Here is a 22,693-nt window from a genome sequence, read left to right as displayed (position 1 = left end):
CGGTTCGTAATTTACATTTAAATTGAAAGTTGACGCAGAAAAGGTAGACCCTTCCGTCTCTTTTAGAAAGAGTTTAACCTTGATGAACAATAAACATTGATGTTAACTGTTGGTTTTATGGTTAAACTTTACTCTGTAGAATTTTGGATTTCTCGTTAAATATTTCAACGCCTTATCTCATAATTAATTGTATTGATAGATACAGTGGAAATTGTATTTAGTTAATTTATTTCGTATATTATTAGTTGAATATTCCGTATCAAACTATTTAATTAAAATTTCATATTTTGATTTCATAAAAGTAACATATTACCACATTATAATGTCCTAAAAATAATTTCAACCTTGTTTGTTCTAGCAATGATTTGTTATAGAAGTAGAGGTAAAGCATCTACGAATGAGAGTCCATTAGAGCTAATGAAGCATTATTATCCTTTATGAAACCACATAACACTTTAAATCAATGGCTACTTATTTCTGAAACACAAAAGTGTATTTACTACACGGTATTGTCGTTTTATGGTAATTAAACTTGAGTTTAATATAATATAAATACAAAGTGTATTTAACATTGCTACATAGTTTTTGATTTAAAATAGTATATTACTCGTATAGTAATTGGTTTTAATTTTATAAAGTAACGCAATAGAAAAGAATTTTCTTCGTCAAATGCATGTGTCATAGTACCCACAACAATACTATGCCTCAAAACATTGCTTTACCTCAAAACAATACTTATACTCAAAACATTGCTTTACCTCCAAATAATACTTTATCTCAAAACAATGCTTTGTTAAAATAACAAAACTTACCTCAAAACAGTGCTTTACCTCAAAACAATGCTTTATTAAAAAAACAAAACTTACCTCAAAACAATGCATTATCTGAAAACAATGCTTTACCTCAAAACAATACATAACATTGCTTTACCTCAAAACATTACTTTACCTCAAAACAATACTTTAACTCAAAACCATTGCTTTACCTCAAAATATTGCTTTAGCTCCAAACAATACTTTAACTCAAAACAATACTTTAACTCATAACAGTGCGTTAACACAAAACAATACTTTACCTCTAAACATTTCCTTACCTTAAATCAATGCTTTACCTCAAAACAATGCTTTACCTCAAACAATACTTCACTTAAAAAAAAAATGCTTTTACTCAAAACAATGCTTTACCTCAAACAATACTTCACTTAAAAAAATTCTATAACTCAAAAAAATGCTTCTCAAAACTGTTACTGCAAAACATAATCAATAAAGGTAATAAATAACTTCGTTTATAAACTGTTTCAACTAATGATTAATTATTGGAATACGATTCCATAATAAACTTTTGATCTCATTCAGCCAACAATTTAATTAAATCAGGGTAAATTTTTGGCATTGGTTAAAGCCAACGCAACAAACATCAGGTTGTTTATACTACAATTAATTTATAATTGACTAGCTGTACCCGCGGGCTTTGCCCCGTTTAACTTCTTAATTTTCAAGATGAGCTCGTTCGCATGGCTCAATCACGTCCTGGTTGAAGTTCGTTCGCTACGCTCACTCACCTTTTGGTTGCAAATTGGCTGTTGTCATAAATTAAAAAAAAAATAATAGTGCTGCACCCTGTTGGTAATCCTTGTAACTATAATGCTGTTGAACATCATAGAACAGAACCAACCTGTTTAATTAAAACAGCTGATAAGATTCATTAATTCTTTTTAAATATGAAAAATCATAAGGTTAACATGGGAAACTCCAGAGCCACTGGGGCGGAGCCCGAGAGTCCGATTAGAATAAAAACAACTTAGTTTTCCTATTTAATGCCTAAAAAATCGGTGTACCAAATTTCAGCCTCCTAGGTAAATGGGAAGTGGGAGAATTAGTGATGAGTGAGTGAGTGAGTGTGTCAGTGAGGGCTTTGCCTTTTATAAGTATAGATTCTTTTAACTAATTATAATATAAATTACATAAATATATAAGCACAATAAAATACACCTGGCTCAAAAGTTGAAATAATAAATTAATAACAGGAATTAAAATACGTTTAAGCTATAGCTTTGACTAGTCAATGGCTATAGTTAATACTAGAGAAAGTGTCACTAAGCTTCTCATTCTTTGCAGTGGAAATAAGCACAATCTAATTGCAATGTATTAAGTAGATGTACTTTAACAATACAAAACGTATTTTCACCATATTAATTGATGCCAATATATGGTTTTCGCCATTAAATCTTTAGTATATTAATTATTATTTGTCACAACAAATTAGGGATGAATGTGAGGTGCATATCTATTCATTGTCGATTCGTATTTGGTCATAAAAGGTGATACATATTATTTGTAATTTTTAATTTTTGTAAACTTTGTAAAAAAATATTTTGAAATTGGTAATTGAAATAAAACATGGTTTGTATTGGCCAAATTTAAAATTTCTTTAGGATTTTTTATTTAAATACTAGTTTTAACTATTTATTTCAACACTACCTGAGGTATGTACAAATATGCCGTAATAATCTACAATTCGGAATACAACCATCGATGTATAATAACTCCCTGTGGTAATAATGTATAATAATGTAGAGTTATTATACATCGATGGTTGCAACTACTTAACGTTTTGTAATTATTACAAATTATGTGTAAATACCCAGCAGTGCCGAAAAACATATATTTTTATCCTCCGAAGGACTACTTAGCTAATACATATAATATTAGTCAAGACTTCAAACATTAATACAAAATATACAATATATATTCTTAACAAGTATTTATTATTAAAAAACCATTTTATCAAATTTAAAATTCTTGATGCAAGCCCTAGGAGATTTTGGAGCAGAATGCAGAGGTATTAAAAAAATAAATCTATTTTACTTTGTTCAGAAACATAACTGTTTTGAGTCAGAAACTTACTCATCATACCTTTTCATTGACAATCCAAACACGGAACACAATCCTTATCTTGACCCAAGAGCTACTAAATACCAATTCATTTTTATAAGTTAGCAAATTGTTTTCAAGATTATTTTATAATTGTTTCAAATAAACCTAACTACTTATTTTAGAAAAGTATAAAAATAAACCCGGTCAATCTAAAGTCAATGAATATATGATTCCATGTGCAATAAAATACTGGACTAAATATGAAATGACGGTAAACAATTTTCTTACAACATTAAATATATATATATATAAAATAAATTAAACAATATTCAATTACTATACTAAATATACCTAAAATAGTAGAAATATGGTTACAACAACGAGCTATATAACATTTTTACGGTATCCTCTGAATAAACTCTATTACTGGTTATGCCGGGTCTGGAACTAAAATACAACTAGACCTACCTACAGCTTTATAGTTTAAAATCGTGCAGTCTGAAGCGAGATAAAATTTGACGAGAAGTGTAGAGTCTTGCGGGACCCACTTTGGTTTTTATGGCTGCGGGCTGATCTACCTCATTAATGTGCTTTCCAAAAACGCAAGTTTTAAGTTGAAATGTTCGTCAAAATACTAATTAGTTGATTTTTTTACAATTTTTGTAAACAAGTTATCCTTTTGTCTAGGAAGTAGGCCTAGTTGTGATATGGATTTAAACATAATTTTTGAGAAGTATAGACAACCTTCAATGCTCAACAATGACGTGAAAAAGGACATATCTAGTTTTATCTTTGAAATGATCTTGATCATCTATGGTTCTAAAGTAGAGTGAATATTTTTGTTAGTCGATGGTTACTATCATTATGGTTAAAAATTAATGGTAATTCAAAGTCATTAAAACTATACTTATCAAACGGTTTACATTATAGATTATAAACTTTTGTATTTTTATGGATTTCATAAGGACGTTTACTCAAATCTCGATGTATTGCTTTCAAGACAATCTTTATTTGCAAAATTATATGGTTTTATAATTAAGTAAAAAAAAAAATAAAAAAAAATGGTGGAAAATATATTAAACATATCCACCTCTAAGAGCGGTAGTTTGTGACCGAGATCATCTTTCTCGATCGATTCGTTCTTTTGTTGTTTGTTATCTTGGCTCCATAACATACAGAGACAGGCTTATGTCTGCATTCACCCAGATACGTCGCTTCTACGACTATAAATTGGCTAGGTTATATTGTGATTTTACATAAAATTAAATGCATCCAGAAACTAGAAGACACTCTGTTCTTTATAAGTCCTAGATAGACATCTTCTTTCTCTTTTTTCTAAACATAGGCTAAATTAAACTGCCCTAATTTTGTAGATTTTCTTAAAACCCTCATATGATAATCAATCAAAAGAATCAAGTAATTAGCACTTTACAGAATTACTTGCGATCTTAACGTACTAACGTGGTTGGCTTCTAATGAAGTTTTTGGTAAAAAATTAGATTTTTTAATATGCAATTAACTATACAAAAATTATATAGGCCCTACATAGAAGTTTAATTTATATTGTTTGAAGATTAGGTTTTACACAGACAATGAAGTCTAAACTAATATTCACGCTTACAAAAAACAAAAATGTATATGTAAAAAGGAGAGTAATAAACAGTTAAGACTCTATCGTAGGTAAGCAGTCAGTTGTACCTAACAATTGACATTCATAATAAGGTATTAATAAGAAAATACATAGTTCAAATTTAACACTAGCATAAATTGTGCAATAGTATGGAACAAAGAAGTAAGTTTGGATTAATACTCCACGGTGAGACTTTTTGAAATCTTAAATATTAAACATGTAGGGTCCTCAAAATAGTACATTTAGCGAATAGTGTATACAAAAATCCTTTGTTTTTATGTAAAAAAGAACAAAAACTCATGATTCATAAGCATAAGCTAGTAATAAAGTTACTGAAATATTTGTACAAGTTCGATTAAATCGAAATCGTGGTGAACTATTGATTATCTGAAATAAAGATCCAACCACTTACAATAACATTTTTGTATGGAATAGTGGATTGCGTTTTTCAACCACCAACAATGCGATAAGTGAGGAATGGTGTAGGTATGGATTAGCTGTCGAATCATCTTAATGGAGGTGCGGTTTTGTTATGGCGCTGTTTGCTGTGAAGCGTTTTATTGGAAGTAAATAAATTGCTAGAAGTACGTAGCAAAATAACTCAATGCCACACTTGTATTGATTGTTACAGTCTGATTGTACATAAATGCGAGTATATTGAATGCTTTCTATGAAAAATATGCAATGTAATAAACACAACAAAATGTTTTATATAAAGTAAATAAATAGACAGTTTTTTCCATCACTATATTCTTCAATTCACCTCCACTTTTATTATTGAGTGAAATTTTTTATGCTATTCAAGATATATAGTTTGCGTATGTAACTATACTTTATACAATAAATAGTTAACTATCAACAGTGATGCAGGCATTATTTTTATGAAATCATTTAATTCAACATCAGAAGTGTAATTAAAGTTGCACAAACACGTTTGATTTAATAGAATAAAATTGCTTTCGCAAGTACCTATAGATATTCAAAATGGTCGTAGGCTAAACAGTAGGCACCTTTCATTAATATAAAAAATTAATAGAGTTTAAACGTTAAATATTGTATACCAAAAATATAGGATACCTTTAATGATGACCTTCGTTCAGAAAAAATACATTCATATATGATATTTAAAGATTATACAATATTTTTCACCATGGCTAAAAAGTAATACTTAAAAATGAACAAATGAAAATAGGCAAAAATATACAGGGTGTACAATGAAAGTTTCATAAAGAAATTACAAAACATCAAAATATTTCTGTTGTAAATTAAATCACAGTAAAAGAATTTAAAATCGAGTTTTTCAAAAATAAGTTTTTAAGTATTTTTATAACAAAAAGGCATTTTAAGAGAACGTTTTCAATTGATATGTAAATTAAAAGCTTAACAGAACCCCTTTCATAAACGCACCACGTTAATTGAATAATTTGTTATCGTAGCTCTATTCCATTAAAAAAGAAGAAAGTAATACTGCTTATTTTTCGTCTAAATATATTTTGAGTATGAAGGTACCGTAAAAGAGAAACTTAAGGACCACTTCGGTTGTAAAACAATTGCGATATTGCCGCCCACTTTATCGTGCTTTTAGGCGATTGGTTTGATCGTTATTGAGAAATTTATTCAGACATGTTTCAAGAAATCTATTTATTAAGTGTATATTTCTACAAATACGTAATTTAAAATAGGTTGGTCAAGTGGTTGGAGAAAATTCAACCATATAAAAATAGTACCTATTTACAGTTACACAGGTTCTTTATTGTTAAACTAAAACCAAGTTTCATATTAATTTGTGTAGTGTGACTTAATTATGCAGGTAAAGCGGAGTCGTTCACGAAATTAGTCTGCACAGATTAGTCAGGCCAAATAAGGTGTTAATACGTTTCCTTACTGATAACTCTTCTATGAATACAAACATAAACTTGTTTGAATACGTTTATAAAATAAGAAAAGGAAAGTCAAATCTTGGAAAGTCTATTTCACTAGTAAAATCTAGTATTGTAGAAAAACCAAACAAAACAGTAGCCTATGACCTGTAACATAAAAATTAAATTAATGAAACCGATGGAACAAAACAATTAAACAATGATACACCAAATGCAGTTGGACAACATTCTTAATTTTTTGATTAATTAAATTGATCCAAATTGTCCATGAAAAGGGTCATTATATTAAAAAAGGAATTTTTTTAATAACTTAATTTAAAAATGGAATTATTAAATCTATCCAATTTTTTAGACCCCGTGGTTGTATATGATGTGTACCTATTGGTTAGTGTTAACAATTTTAGCTAAAGGGATTTTGATCAAAGGGTACAGTCAGTTGTATTACCCATAAATATTTCCTCATAATGCATACCTGAAAAACACTTTTACATAGCTAATAATAAATATTAAATGAACAACACAAATGGCAATTCGAATACAATCGTATTTACTGTGTAAATGTTGACATACGGTACACAATTAAACGTATAGATTGACTAGTTAATGATAAATACAGTGCCGACCAAATACTAAAGGTGTATTATAATAAAATCATTTCTTTCATTTTTTATTATCGTAATTTTAGCTTTACTTATGGAATATACATCTATACCTACGATATCAACATTATTTAGTTTCATAAATTATAAAATTCAATATCATTTTTTTACTCTAGAAATAGGCGAATAGAAGACCTATTATAGAAGACAAAGTTTGGTCGAATTGTTTTTTTAACAAAATTGAAATCTTCTTGAAATGCGTTTAGGGAAAAATATTAAATTCGACTAAAATGAAAAGGCTAGAAATTTTGTTAGTAATATAATTTGTATTCTTAATGATGTAGATGTTTTAATATACAGCGGATTCCTTCTTTTTTTAAGAGTTTGGCTGCTTCTTTTAACCTTGCATTTTCATCCACATAGGCTCAAACCTATGCGAGGAACGTAGGATCCAGGAAAACAAGGGTTGAACCGGTTAAGTTAATTAATTAACAACACAATCAATTAATTAATGTACAAGGGTGACGTCTTCAATGTGAAGTGACTAAAAAAAATATTGGCATTTACCAGGATCTGAACCACTGAACCCACATTCTGAAAGACATTGCTGTCCTTGGCTCGAAGTCTATTGTGTTACCAACCTATATTTGAAAATAACATTCGACATAACAATAAATCATGAATAAAAATCCAGTTTAAAGACTTTTCAAAATTGTACTCTATTCCTTATAATTATGTTAGGTTTTAAGCATTACATTCTCATTTGCAAACCTAAATCCCCTCTTAAGGAAGTGCTGATAAACAAAAGTAATTAATAAAGGATTCCCAATACGCTAAATACAATATCAGTTTAATTCGTTTACAAACACTTCCTACTGGTTAGGCCAAGTAATCCTTCTGGTAAATCCATTAATGGAGTTTAGCTCTGTAATTCACCTGGGTTGATCCAATTTGGGTAAACTTGTCATTTGAGGAGAAGTTTATAATTACCCTTTCATAAGGTTTTAGCGTAAACTGATCCTTAAGCAGCTTGGTAACTAATCGAGTGCTTAAAATGTAATTTGTATTCTGCTGTTTAAAGTCTTAAACCTCACGCTATCACTATCAGTGTTTAGTAAATGTTTAAGTATCTGTGTTTGTTTTTATGGTTAGTGTTAGATTTAGGTAATAATTTTCGTGTTATATAATATTTTCGCATAATACTCATTTCCTTTAGTAAGAAGTCTGACCAATGCCGGGTTCTCAGCAAAATAGTCGAATCAATTTACTTCTTTCCCTTGAACTAATAAAGAAGCATGATCTAATTAATGTAAAGAAGTGAAATAGTTATTTTTATATTTATAGGTAAAATGCAATGGTATTTTTAATCCGTTGTATTTTTAATTATGCCTGTTTATGGAAGTTCTCGGTTTAATTCGGTACTACGGTTGTTTTTGGTGGCAATCCATACTTTTAACACAATATGAAGGTGCTAAATTCATCCGCACCCAACACGTATGAAACCGCCAAATAACAGTGAGTAGCCTGCTTAATACTATTTACACAAAAATAAGTTGTCAAACCTTTTCCTATGAGTTAATCTTGAGTTCAAATTTTAAGTAGGTGGGTTGTATGTGATTTTTGATCCGTGTTTCTCGTGATTATGTTAAATCTCACACCCTATATAATTTGAATGGCATACTTATAATGTAAGTTTCCCACTTCTGTTTTATATTTCCTTACAACACATCATATTTTATGGTCAAACCTTAACTAAAGAGTTGAGTTTAGTTAGACTGTATTATTATTTATTAGTTAGAAATGTTTAAAGCGCGTTTACCTGAGCAAAGTTTAACTACCAACGTAGCAAGGGAGCCACTAGTTATAGCTTGTATGCATTTTGTATAAGCCCGTATCCAACAGCCAACCCTAGTCCAACACACCTTATAATGCCTTTAAATTGTTGAGTTAATAGAATCTGAAACTACATAAAATGATTATGTTCCTTTTAAAGGCTTCGATCAACAATATACCACAATGAACGGAATTAACAAAGATATAACAAATAGGAAAAAAATATACGAATACTTTGCAAATTATTACTATCAACAACGAAGGAGACGCAAACGGACATACTGTAACACATTGAGATTGAAGAATGTGTTTAGTGAGATGCCCTGTGTAGCTTTGTTACTGACTATGACAGCTGTCTCTTTAGTGGACCTTTTACTGAAAGCAAGGACAGCTGGAACTTTTCTCGGATTCAAACCGGGGACCTTTGGATTTTGATCACCATTATAATCACCAAACTAGAAAGCCCAACGTGAATGAGAAAGGTTGTCTTAAAGACAATAAAAAAAACAAATATTTTGATCAAACTAAGAGTAATACGAATTACCTTAAAAACTTGGAATACAATTTCATAAAACTAGTACATAGGATACATTCCCAATATTCGAACACGTGAGCATACAAGTTTGCAAATATATCGTTATGATATTTCAATGCTCGTATACATTCTCCTTGCTCAGTTCATACACTGAATACCAGCACTCTAAGGTCTGAATAAATGATGTTCTGTCCAAGCAGGTTCCATTTGCGTGTCAACTGCAAGTATTCTTCGTCATTCAACATCGATCCGAGTCTATCTAGGTCTCTGGAGTAGGCTGACGTTTGTTCCTTTTATAATCCAAATCTCTTATATCACATATTAAATATATTCCTAGGGGAGATCAAATTTTACTGTAATTCTTCACTTTTTACTGTTTTCTAGAAACATATACTTGATTGGTTGTATTAAAATAGATTCATTTGGTAATTTTTTATTAGTTGTTGGCTATTTATGTGGATAGTTGAAAGCAACTAAGCTACAACCCCACGGTGGAAAAAATATGACTCCCAATTAAAAATTCACCTAAAACCTAATACCACCTTGGTTTTAAAAGGCCTTACCAATCACATTGAATCTATTTGGCTTTAACCATTAAGCAAATCTGTTTAAATTGAACAAATGCTACATGTTGGAACCAGAAATATAATTATAGAAATAATAAATTTAGTATAATTAATAAATAACTTATTGATCAGCATCGTACGTGTTATTAAATTTAATCAAAATGGTCATTCACCTATTGGGTCTGATGATGATTGGAGTGTCCAATCGAAATCGATCACCACTTACCACCTTTTTGTATATTTACCGTCTTGTGAGTAACAGTATAAGCGTAAATATATGTTTTAAGTGTTCTAAGACGTTTCTTTATTTTTTTCCCGTAAAATTAATACAAACTCTGAATTGGTCTTTGGACACAAAAGTATTGAGTTTTATAGAACGGGGAAATATTACCATATTATGGCTTAAATGTAATAATTTTAATATTAAATTGGTGTAATAGCACATTGTGTTGGCCTATTCAATAATCTATTTATTAAAACAAAAATAAAATAATATCGAGTTATAAAAGCTCTACGCGACTTACACGAGCAAGATCGTTATTCCTTATCCTTTTGTCAAACTTTTTAACCCATTATTTTTTCTTACGACCAAATAATTATTTTGGAAGTATTAGGAATGATGTTCATAAAATAAAAATATCAAATAGGCCTAGGGTACTTATAAAATTAAAGCCAGAATATGTATTTTCAGGTAACTAACAAACATACCTAGCAACAACTTATTTCTTTTAATAAATTTGAAAAATCTTCTACCTTAAAAAATATTCTCATTCCCCCATCTTCAATCTGCAGTACTATAATTTTAATATATTTCTATAACTTGAGACATCAATATCATGTCCCTGACGGAGGTTTATATGCTGGAGCGTGTCCTGGTTTGAATCTCTGAGGGAAAACTACGGTTTTAATTGCCCTTCTGCTCCACCAACCCGACGGTTAATTGAAACTACGTTTTGCCAGAGTGTAGCTTTAGAAACTATAAATGTTTTGATAAACTGTCAAATGGATTGTATAGTTCTTGGAGATAGAGACTAAATGAATGTGGTAAAAAAGCACATTTAAAAGTTTAAACTTAATCTACCTTGCTTTTATGTCCCACTGTCGTATCCTAGGAAACTAGGCTCCAGCATAGAGCCATACTACACAACACGGCATCACGCTTTACTATGAAGCTTAATTTGGCGGGATTTGAACTCGGGAACTTGGTTCGATCCCTCCTGGTTTTATGAAATCCTTGAACAGCACACTAGCTGGTACAAAAGCATGTCATCCTTTTAATAAAATTTAAAAAGTAATTCAACACTGCTAGATATGTTCTTACTCCCGTGTTTTAATTGGAAACTAAACTGCAACTGGTTACTACTTGTGTTACATACATTTTCACGTTTATTAACCTCTTTTGTACTTGAACGCTTGGAGAAGAAATAGGAATCTACATATTTTGCACCACGTTTAATTTATTCTGTACAAGACAAAATACTATTTTTGTTCCTGAATGAGATAATGTAATCACAGATAAGTCATTACGACGCAGGGCTTTGTGAAATTCTTAAGTCGTAATGCAGAAGTAGGAAACACGTATTGACACAGATGTCACCTTGTGTTGTAATTACTAAGGTTGCTATGGAGACGGGGACGCTCCAATACCCTGCGAAAGGGTTTTGTGACTCGTAATGTAATTAAATAGAAGAATCAAGTGGTTTTGGTTTGACCAGTTTTTAAATACTGAGAAAGTTAACCTTGCCTGAAAGATTGATTTTTTCTAGATTTAGGCTTAAACTAGGTTAAGGTTTTACACCAAAGCTCGCAAGCCATTAGCATTGACTTTATATCTAGTAAAGGCGGGATTTGAGCCAAAACCGAAATTCCTGAGCCCTTTCTAATAAACAGTACACACCCTGCTTTATGAACGAATCACTGAGAAAAACATGTAAAGTAATTAAAAATTGAAAAAGAATTTGATAATTTTATTTAGGTCGTACGTTAAATTTAAACTTACACGATTCTAAACCACCTTAGAGTTAAGGGGCATAAGCAGACGAATGAGTGTTAATTATCTGTAAGAATATTTTTGATACTTAGGTGACAGTAAAGTCATCTAGCTGTACGGTAATGTATTTTTAACTGCTATCACGTAAGAATAAAAAATATACTTATTGAACTTATACTGTAACGTTGAAAATATATTTACTAATTAATTATACTACCTCATAGATTTAATTTCAATATATAATTAATTCAACCATTCTGTGGCGTATTTCAACAGAGCTTTAAAATAACACACTTCCTCCTCTTTTCGAATATAAGGGCCTCAGCCTTCTGCGAAGGGGGGTTTTAATTCCCCCTCCACTTCACCCTTACCCACTCCCACCCTGTCTTCCTCAGCGTGCGTTCACTGCTAACATTTATTCGAAAATGTTGTTAGAATATGTGCCTAAATTAAGCTCAAATGGAGCAGTGTATGGGCAAATTTAGATAATAGACAATATAGACAAATCAAATTCAGATTTAGTGTATAGGAAAAAGGGACGTAGACAACTATTGTTTTGTTTTTTAGGGAAGTTACATGATCTTATATGACGTGTTGGTGCATAATTTGAGAATTGTTTAAAATATTACAGTCTTCGAAAAAAAACTTACGATTGTAGCCAATACTTTTTACCTGTGTTAAATTTCATTATCTAAAAGCCGGAAAATTATGAAATAATTATGAGGTACAAAATTAAGAAAAACATACATTTTTGCTGATGCATTTTTTTCTTTCCTTGAAGTCGTAGCTGAATGGGGAATCAGATAATTTACCATTAGGGAATATACACGTCAAGACTTTGATAAATTAACGTTTGTTGAAGATAGATTGAATAAGTACAGGTAGTTAGTTAAAAACAGAACATGATTGGGTATTGTATTTACATCTAAAATACTCGTGTTGTGAACTAAGTCACATGACTTTTTTTGGCATATACATATATGCCATCGATCTATTCTACTACAACGTATATGCCTTCGCTATAACATTTTTTTATTTTAATTCATCAATGTACTGCATTTGAATATTAATTCGCTCAAAGTTTGAAGGTATCCATTAATATTGACCAATGCACTAAAACTAAAAAATGCGTAAAAAAATAATTATTTTCATTAGTTTATAACTAACTTGTAAACTAGGTTTGTTATTTCTGAAGTATTGTTTTATATCTGATAACAAACGACTAAGTAGCTATCGATATATCGATATCTAAGCAGTAAAGCTAAAGAAACAAGCCCAGAATCCTCTCTTGAGAAAACCCTGGAGAGGGAGTTGTTATAGTTCCACATGCATTTTGTATACACAATGCCTTGAGGGAAACAACCTGACCTTCTTTACTGCAATGCTAAAAACTCGGTTGTGATTCCAAACAACGGCAAGTTCAAGTATTCCTTTGTATCAAATACATGAGTGTATAAAAAACCTCATCATTTAGTTAAATGTTTTGTGAGTAATTGGCATTTGAATAAATTTAAGTCTTCAGTACATATGTTTCACTATCTTTAGACTAAGTCCTTGTGCATTGAGCAAACTTAGTAAATCCAGGAGTTAATTTGAATCCATTGAAGAAATATTTACTCTTTGAGTAGGTATCCCTTATTATTTGTGTTCATTCAGAAACACATGCAGTAAATGTTTATGATCAAAGTGTCTGTTGAATAACGCAATTTCATTGAGTATCCGTTGTATAATATGTTTCCTTTGAGTAGCGTACGAGTAAGTATCAACATACCTAAAATACTTATACTTGATAGAAGATAAGTTTATAAGAAGATAGTTTAATATTTAATTACACTATTTGGGCATCCATTCTGTAAATTAGTATATTTTGGGCATCTTTTAATTTAAAACGTTTGAATCAATAGGTTTTTGTTTGTACTAGGACGCTAGGCACGAGCCTGGGTTTGTTTTTCACGTTACTTTAGGCTAGAACTAGGGGTTGTGGCATTCTCACTTAGATAAAATCCATTGGTGATTTGGCGGGATTTGAACCCGGGACCTCTTAGACCAAAGTCCCGCGATCTAACCACTAGACCAGCTCGCTCCCCCAATCAATCACACATCCTTTTGAAAATCAAAACCTGAATTACGTTATTGTTTTTATGTGCTGCGAGCTGTGCATTTAGTTTTAAGGTTAAACATTCCATCAGCTATTTAGTACATAAGGAGAATAACTGAAAATCGGAAAGTGATTGTTCGTTTATGCCGATGTATCTGTTTCCAGATTAAACCAATGGAACCAATGCATGAGAGTCGATTTTGACTAAACCAAAAGGTGAGTAGTGATTTAAGATTAGTTTTAACATAATTTAATATTTTTTTAATTTATTAGCATTTGACTACTAAGTTTATTTCCTCTGAAATTTATATGAACTTTGTTAAGTCATAATTCGCACTTTACAATCAATGTAAACTTGAACTTTCAATAGAAGGCTTAGCAAAAAATAACAATTTTGTTTAAATGGTCATCTGTTTGTATTTAAAAAGTAAATAGTTTTTGTAGTGTAGCGAAAAATGACGTTCAAAAGCTGAAAGTGGATTTATCCACTTATTAATTACACTCCAGTAATTTATCCACAACCATATTTAAAATGCTTCGAACACAAGGTCTAAATTAAATTTAAAAAATAGTTATTCACTTTTTAAAGCAGCCCTACACTAACAAATCAATAAACATTCAATTGCTTCTTAAACACTTTACTTAAAACCTGCAAATTTACATGAAATACTAAACAGGTAAGATGAGTTTCTTATGTAAAACGAATTGTAATGACCTCATGTCAAAACTCCCGCCGCGGGCGCGACATGGTGTGACATGGCTCGAGGAAAAACATCGCGCGCGGTACTCCCGCGGCGGGAGCGGCGGATGTCGGTGTGACATGGCCTTAAAAGTTTAATTTTGATACTTATTGTTCTGTGTTATTTCACCTAATAACAACAGTACATTTAATTCCATCCAACATAATTTTTGTTGGAAATGCACAATGTTGAATTGTGTGTTCCAATTATTAAATTGCAAATTACATTAATTAATTGTTGAATGAAATGCATAGGGGCATTTAATTCCATCCAACTGAATTTTCTGATTTTGTATATAACAAACTGTAAATTTCTTTTATTGATTGTAAATATCTACATCACTAGAAGCCTTTTTGTAGTAATTGATCATTTAAACACTGCAGTTACAAGTTTAATTTTAATATTTTGTTGTACCAATACACCATACTGTTAATTAATATATAGGATTATAGTTTAAACACATTTTTATAACATACTTGTCTCTTGTTACATTGGTTTAGTTTTTAATTTCGTATTTTATACTTAGTGTTTATCTGGTTTTTACATAACAAATTGTTATTTACTTTCACTTTGTATTTGCTTGTAAATAGGACACTACCAGAAGTTTTTTTAGGTAAACATTATTTTAAACACTGCAGTTTTTTGTTTACCTTACACCAGACTGTAATTTAATTAAAGTAGGCCTATCATTATTTTTATACTACGTCTCTTGTTTAAATTATCTGAATGAATGTACTACGAATGTACATTCAGCTGTTAAACTACAATTCACACTTTAAACTGAAACAAGAGGTTCTACCCGTGAATTCACGGGTGAACAGAAACCACAATTAAATTAATTTAATCAACTTTGACTTTATATTTCATTTAAAGGGCCCAAGTTCGAGAAATTTTCATGTGAAAGGATGTTAAAGGCAGTGGAACCTTCATACCTTACGTCCTAAGGTTGGCCGAGGATGTACCTGAACACGCAGCTCTCTTTCACGACATCTTTAATACTTTTCAATGAAATTGCGATCTGTTAAAGATCGGTGACAACCTCTTGGAACGAACAACATACATGGTTTGTTAATCTCATTGTCATCATGGTTCGAACACCTTTAGTTACTCACTTGTAACAAACAGCTATAAATAGCTTCACTGTCCATTCACCGCGACTCTTTTAAGAACGTAAAAGTAAACGAGGTGTTAGCCCGTCCTACGTACGGGAATTCAGTAGTCAATTAAAACCGTGTACAATTCAGATCAGCTAGTTTACACATATAAAGACAAAGTTTCTTGCAGTTTTAATGTGAAAAATCATCTTGTGAACAAATGTTGTGTTACCAAATATGTTTTTATTCCATCATAGGCCTATACGATATGCATTTTAAATCCGATAATTTTAAAATAAAACAGCAATTCTGCAATTTTTACGATGTGAAAAGCGTTGAAGTGAGATTTGCAGCCGATTCGCACAGACTGATTATAAGTAGCCTATAGTAGAGAGAGTAATAGTCAATTGAGAAGTGTATAGTCAACGATACCACCTTCCATCGCATACCTGCCTCTTCCATAATTATTATCACCACAATACAACTACTATACACAATTTCCAGTAGGTCTGAATAGAAACGACCTAAAATAAAACGATAATATCCAATAAAATTCATAGTACACATAATTTAACTTTGGTGTCCTAACATAAATTAATTGCTAAATAAATAAGTGTAAACAAAGAAAAGTAAAAACAATAACAATTTTTTTTTTGAAACAGCTGTTTGGTTCAAATAACATTCATTTGAAAAAAAGAAGTGGTCACATGTAGCAGGAATATAAAAAGTAAACACGCTAGTAAAGCTAATGACGTAATTGTCAATGTTTATTATCCATACCGTTATCAGTTCTATCCTTAATAATTACCCACCCTCATCGAATAAATGTACATCGTAATTTCCCATATTAGTTCATTTAAACTACAATACTGTATATTCATAGTTCAAATAAAAGTGATATTTTCACGTTTGGGGGCGCTGATATAGGCACCCCCAAACGTAACCACAACTGAACACGATTTCATAAAAGGATGGTTTGTCTAATTGCAGTATCCTAGGTCAATGTTGACGTTGTGTTTAATCTATGTCATCCATCTGTTTATCTTTGTATAAAACCCGGCTGAGGTTGTGGTGGTAATTTAAAATCGTGATTCCTGATTATTCTTGATCTTCTTTTTATGACATCAATATTTCCGGGCCTAATCCAAACAAAGTTAAAGCAGACAAACATCAATTGTAAACAGAAAGCTACCATGAAGAATTAAAACATGTAAACACTGTTATTTTTCTAATCTTTCCTTGAAAAGTGGAGCAGTAAATAATTTGCATTTATCCTTTTTTATTAATACTCGTGTACAGAGCCTTGATTTGTACCGTGGTTTAATTAATTTTGGTCTAAACTATTTTAAACTGTGGTCTAATTATCTCTACTAATCTTACTTATTTCCTATAATCAATGACAAAATAAGAGTACATAAATAACCTCATAGTTCCATAGTTTATATTTAACCAGCTGTTAGTTAAAAGAAATTATATTGCTCTAAAACAAATCGAAGATTACAAAGATTGCTTTAAAAAATTATTTGAACATCCTAGTATTTTACTATTTATATTTAATTAATCTGTCATCCTCTTACAGAAGAATTGGATGTATCAATGATTAGCATTACACATAGTATAAATAAGTCAACCCTAAGTATGTCTTTCCATTTTTATCCAAATGCTGAATTTGTGACACAAAAGCTGAATGTTTACAGCTGTTATGTTAAGCAAATTATTTTATGCCAAAAGCTAGTTTAGAATCTTAGCGTCGGCTGCTAGACCTTTTAAAAATTAAAACTTAATTTCTAAAAAACTGGGACCCTAAACTAAAATTATGGCTTCGACATTCCCTAGTTCTCAAAATTATCTATCTTTCAACACAAAAATCATGAAAATCCGTCGAGTGGTTGATTCAGAATCGTGAAATAAAAAAACACGGTTTGTTTTAATATTATAGATAGATAATAAAATAAGTAAACAAAAATGTAAACAAACAAACTATATTGTCGATTGCATTGGCCAGCTGTTGTTCACTAAATTAATCAAATAATAACTTCCAAGACATGCAAGGCGTAGCCTTTTGAAAATCAGCCTGTGGGGCAGAGCCCTTAGGGAGTTCGTCCATATCAATACTTTTCGGCAAAATCTACACACTCTAAGCTTCATTTTGATATGCCATATGCCTATATTTTTATTTGGTAAATGGCCTTAACCGTTTACATAAAATTTGATTGTATCACTGTAATAATATAATATACTGTTGTATGGATAGTATTTTTGTACTATTGAGTGGATGGATTCTTATGTAAACAAGCCTTGAAATCATATTAAGTGAGACTAATTCGTCAACGTTTGTGATTTATGAAAGCTATAGTGACAATAGGCGGATGGTGGCCCCACCTTCTGCAGTAGCCTATCTATAAAAGCTATAATGTATATACAAAACTATAATATCTATAACTAATATTATGATGGTCAATTTATACATATCCACTGTTTTTGTATCTTATTTTCTATAGCTATGGAATAAATCTTGTATTTATTTTAGAACTAGAGATAATCCACAACTCCAAACCCCGCCACAAATTTCATATGTTTAACAACTGACGATATACTTTAATCAAATAACCCTGCATGATTAGGTAAAACTGAATTAATTAACAACAAATCATTTTTAAAAACATCAACACTTTATGGTAAACCTAAATTCAATCACTAAACGTTGTAAAATGACAACTATAATTTAATTTGGTCACAGTACCGTGGAAGTCCCTTCACACCACTGCATCAGCTGGGCCATTAGGACAATTTGACAGGTAATCCATTGTGGAAACATTCGTCATCCTACTTACTGGGGAATGTAAATAGTACATGCAGCTATTTAGGAAATGAGGAATAATGCATTAGTAAATACAATCGTTACAAATTATGGTCTTTTACCTCCAAATTGGAATTTGTTCAAATATGCATAGACCAATGCAAATTTTTACTACTAGGTGAAACCCGTCGAAATCGACGGTTAGTCTAATTACATTCAAAAGCTATCTAAGAGTTCAAGTTCTTATTTCTATACATATCTATATTATGTTTTCACTAAGCTGAATGAATACATCGAAGTAACCTCTCTGTTAAGTGTGCAGTATATTGCAGTATTCCAGCTTAACGAATTTCTAAATCCTACGCATATTACATAAATATTGTAAAATGTTTTATCCAGTTTGCTGTAAACTACTATTAATTTAACAAAATATGGACACGGCTCAAATGGGCACCGTGCCCTTCTGCACTTGTATTATTTTGTATTGTATTACACAATCAAAGATTTTTCCATTGATTGAAAACATGTATGACAATAATCTCATGAACCTATGATGATCCGTCTAGAATAATATGATAAAATATAGGGAAAGGTGTGAAAAAGGCAGACACCAATCCGTATAATAGATATAAGATAGTTCTATAAGAAATAATTGTAAGAGTTACTGTGACAAAAGGATTTTCCACTGATTTCGTAATGGAATGTTATATTGCAAAACACAACATAATACAGAAGAAAATCACTTTTAAAATCAGAAAATAACATTGCAAATACTTCTTTTGGACAATTCAGTAACTCCCAATAAATGTGTGTTGTTTAAAACACAATTTTAAAATTAACAGCTATTTCATTAAAAATTATTGTCCACATGGCAAAAATGTAAACAAATCTGTGGAGGGATCTTTAAAGGCTTCTGGGGTGGAGCCCTAAGCGAATTTACTTCGTTTTTCTTTTGACAACTCATCTACAGACCAAGACCTTTCCTTGGACACCTCTATCAAGTTTCTCCGCCAAGCCGTTCTCTCAAATTAGTGGACACAAAGTTTCCAATTAAATATTTAGATTCTCCCATGTTAATCTTATGGGATGAAACCCATCTTTGATGGAAGATCCTGCCCAAACTAATAAAGATGTCCAAAAACTAAAAACACTTTGCAAAACTACAGATCAGGGCCATTGTTTTGACATTTTAATCATTAAAATCGGTCCAAAAATGAGGGAGGAGTTCTGTTTACAAAAATCGGCTTAGCGTATTATATATATAGATGCGAATTTTGGAAAATGAACTTTGAGGTTGGTAATCTTTGCTGGTATTATTTGCTACTTGTAACCAAGTAAGTTTGTGTGCGTACCTAGAATTAATGGCGGTTTTGAATTAAAATTAAAAATCCGTAGGAAAATGTAAAGAGAAATCGCCACAAAGAACACTATAGCTGAATCAGTCTTGTGAGATGAGGGCGTGATTTAAGATAATGGATTTATTTAACCAGGACCATTTAAATACCAATGATCAGCTGGGTCTAGTTTTTGACCACCATGAAGCAATCAACCTTGTTCAAACTATTAGAACTGGACGGCACCACTTTGGTTGCTAACTAGTAAAAGGAAATAGTGTACCCGTACTCTATTTTCTCTGATGATAATGCTATTTGAACTGATTTTTAATCTTTTTAAACTACTTCCACATCTTAAATAATTGGTGTGTCGTTCCACTTGTTTCTTGGTTTGAGCTTAGACAACGACGAGTCAGATTGTAAGAGCTGTAAGCGTGATAGACAAATCGACCCAAGAAGTTCGGTTGTAAACACGCGAATATACTGCAGAGGAAACTTCCCCAATCTGCCAACTGCAAAACAACAATTTCTCATTCCAGGTTAATTTCTCCTGAAGTCGCTACCAAAATCAAAACATACAGTAACATTTTTCTTGAATAGCTAATTTAAACATAAAATTAAAAATAGCTTCAAAAGATTGCATGCTGTTAAAATTATCATATAGCCCTTTAATGGAGGTTAGGTTTCTGGAATAAAGGAAACTGTGCTTAGGCATGCCTCTGTTTCATGAGTAGGTGAATCTACTGGTAAAAGACTCTAAACTTCCATAACATAACTAACCATTAAACAAATAGTGACATGGGAGATTTGAACCTGGAATCCAGGAGAAACGCCACTCTCTCCACTACCATAGCATTCTCTAAACTAGCGGAGAGTATGCCAGTACACAAGCAGTGATTTTATTCTACAATTATAGTGTATAGACGATAGGATTTTACGATAGGCCACGATACAAAACCACTTTTCATTTTTGAGATCGGAAAAGCCAATTACACTTTTGAAATTTCGTCATGTGTTCGTAGTACTTTTCAATTTATGTAGAATCTGTATGCAGAATTAATGGTAAAATAGAAAAAGAATATTACAATAGCTTATATGAAACAACAAAGCACACACGGAATTACTAATTGACATCTGATTTTTTCTACAGTTACCTACAGTACATGTTCTCTCACTGATTTGAGAAAGCAAAGTGGCCAATTCGCTCATCAGTGAGACAATGTTAACATTGTCTCACTCTAATTACTTTGTTTCACTCCAGATTTGCAACGTGAAGGCACGTTTCTTTGCCAATTTATTTGTTTTAAGGTAACTGTAGGAAAAATATAATGTGCAACTCGAGTGCAAAGTGCAATTAATTGCCCCACTCAAGAGAAATCCTTACTCACGAGCCGTAGGCGTCACTTTGCTCACTAGTTGCACACATAACTATTTTCTACTATCATTAACACTACTATCATTAAAAATAGTTTAAGTCAAATTCAAGTGAATTTTTTGAGCCTCCTACTGCTAAAAGTCGTGAAAAATACATACACTATATAAACTGCAATCGTAAATAACATTTTTGTTTTGACGGTTTGACAATTACAAATAGAACAAGCATCTCATCAGCCCCAAACACAATATTGACAAGCTGGCTACAGACAGATACAAACATTAGTTTGCACTTGTCAGCTGTGATTAAATAACTCACGATCACAATCAGTGCTTAAAGCGTATTAGTTACCAAACATTCGCTTTGACTGAACCTATCTGTTTAACTGTTTAACGCATTTTATACGCGTTGACGAGTCTAGGTACTATTTACTAAATGTACGCTTTCCTGCTTTATGTTCATTGTAGGTTTTTTTTATGAAACCACACTTGAACCGTTTCACTATTTACTCAGTTTGATTTGATCTCACTTTGAAATAGTCATAAACAACTGGGTACTTGATATACTGCTATTCTAGTAATGAGTAGATTTTTGTTTGGAGTCGTGTGACGATTATCAGCTGTTCGATGGTCTGAAACTCTACGCAGTTGTTTTGGACCATTGGTTTGTTAATTATTGGAGCTGGCTGAAGAAACAGATGTCTGAGTCAATAATAAAGTGATGGACAGGAATATAACTCCATTATTCACCATTTCTTGAAAAATACCAGTCTTATGTCACAGTCTAAGGGTAATGATACAATGCTTAAGACTAATTAGTTCTTAGTAGTAAAAAAACGGATAACACTATAAATAACATTATGAATGCCACTAACAATACACAATGTTAAGCCATACATGTGATGCCATACTGTACTAACTATAGTTTAATATGTAGTTTCATGAATGTATAGCCAAATTGTCTTTGGCAATTCTAAAAACCTTAAAAACATCAACAGGATTTACAAAATTTCCACACATTTTCTTTATTTTATAGATATTTACACAATTACCTAATCTTCCCTTTGTTCGAAGTTCATTGTTGGTGATGGTGAGTTAATGTTGTTCAAAGGTTTATTGCGGACATTTTCCATCACGAATGTAAAAAACAATACACAACGTTTCGGGATCTGGAATCTGATCCCGTCTTCAGGTGAAAAAAAACAAAAAACTTAACTAACACATTACAACTAACAATACACAAACGCCCAACCTAAGTTGGAATACACTACCGAGGGTAGTAGTCAAAAAATATGCACTGTACTGTGTATGTGTGTAGTATGCACTGTAGGAAATGTCCGCAAT

At 31.4% G+C, this 22,693-nt stretch overlaps 1 protein-coding gene across 1 annotated transcript in view; it reads left to right on the top strand.

The window, feature by feature from the left end:
- LOC128992132 (uncharacterized) overlaps nt 1–22,693 on the top strand; it is an 84,990-nt gene that overhangs the window by 21,736 nt on the left and 40,561 nt on the right. The window contains exon 2 of the mRNA XM_054415563.1: nt 14,173–14,223. The gene's annotated coding sequence lies outside the window, so the exon portion shown is untranslated. The remainder of the gene's footprint in view (nt 1–14,172; nt 14,224–22,693) is intronic.

This window comes from Macrosteles quadrilineatus, unplaced genomic scaffold, assembly GCF_028750875.1.
Source record: "Macrosteles quadrilineatus isolate MER2022 unplaced genomic scaffold, UCM_ALF_1.0 Scaffold_4__1_contigs__length_99947679, whole genome shotgun sequence".
In the NCBI taxonomy this organism is placed as follows: Eukaryota; Metazoa; Arthropoda; class Insecta; order Hemiptera; family Cicadellidae; genus Macrosteles; species Macrosteles quadrilineatus.
Note: the sequence above shows the minus strand (reverse complement) of the source record. Positions and strands in the feature narration are given on the sequence as shown.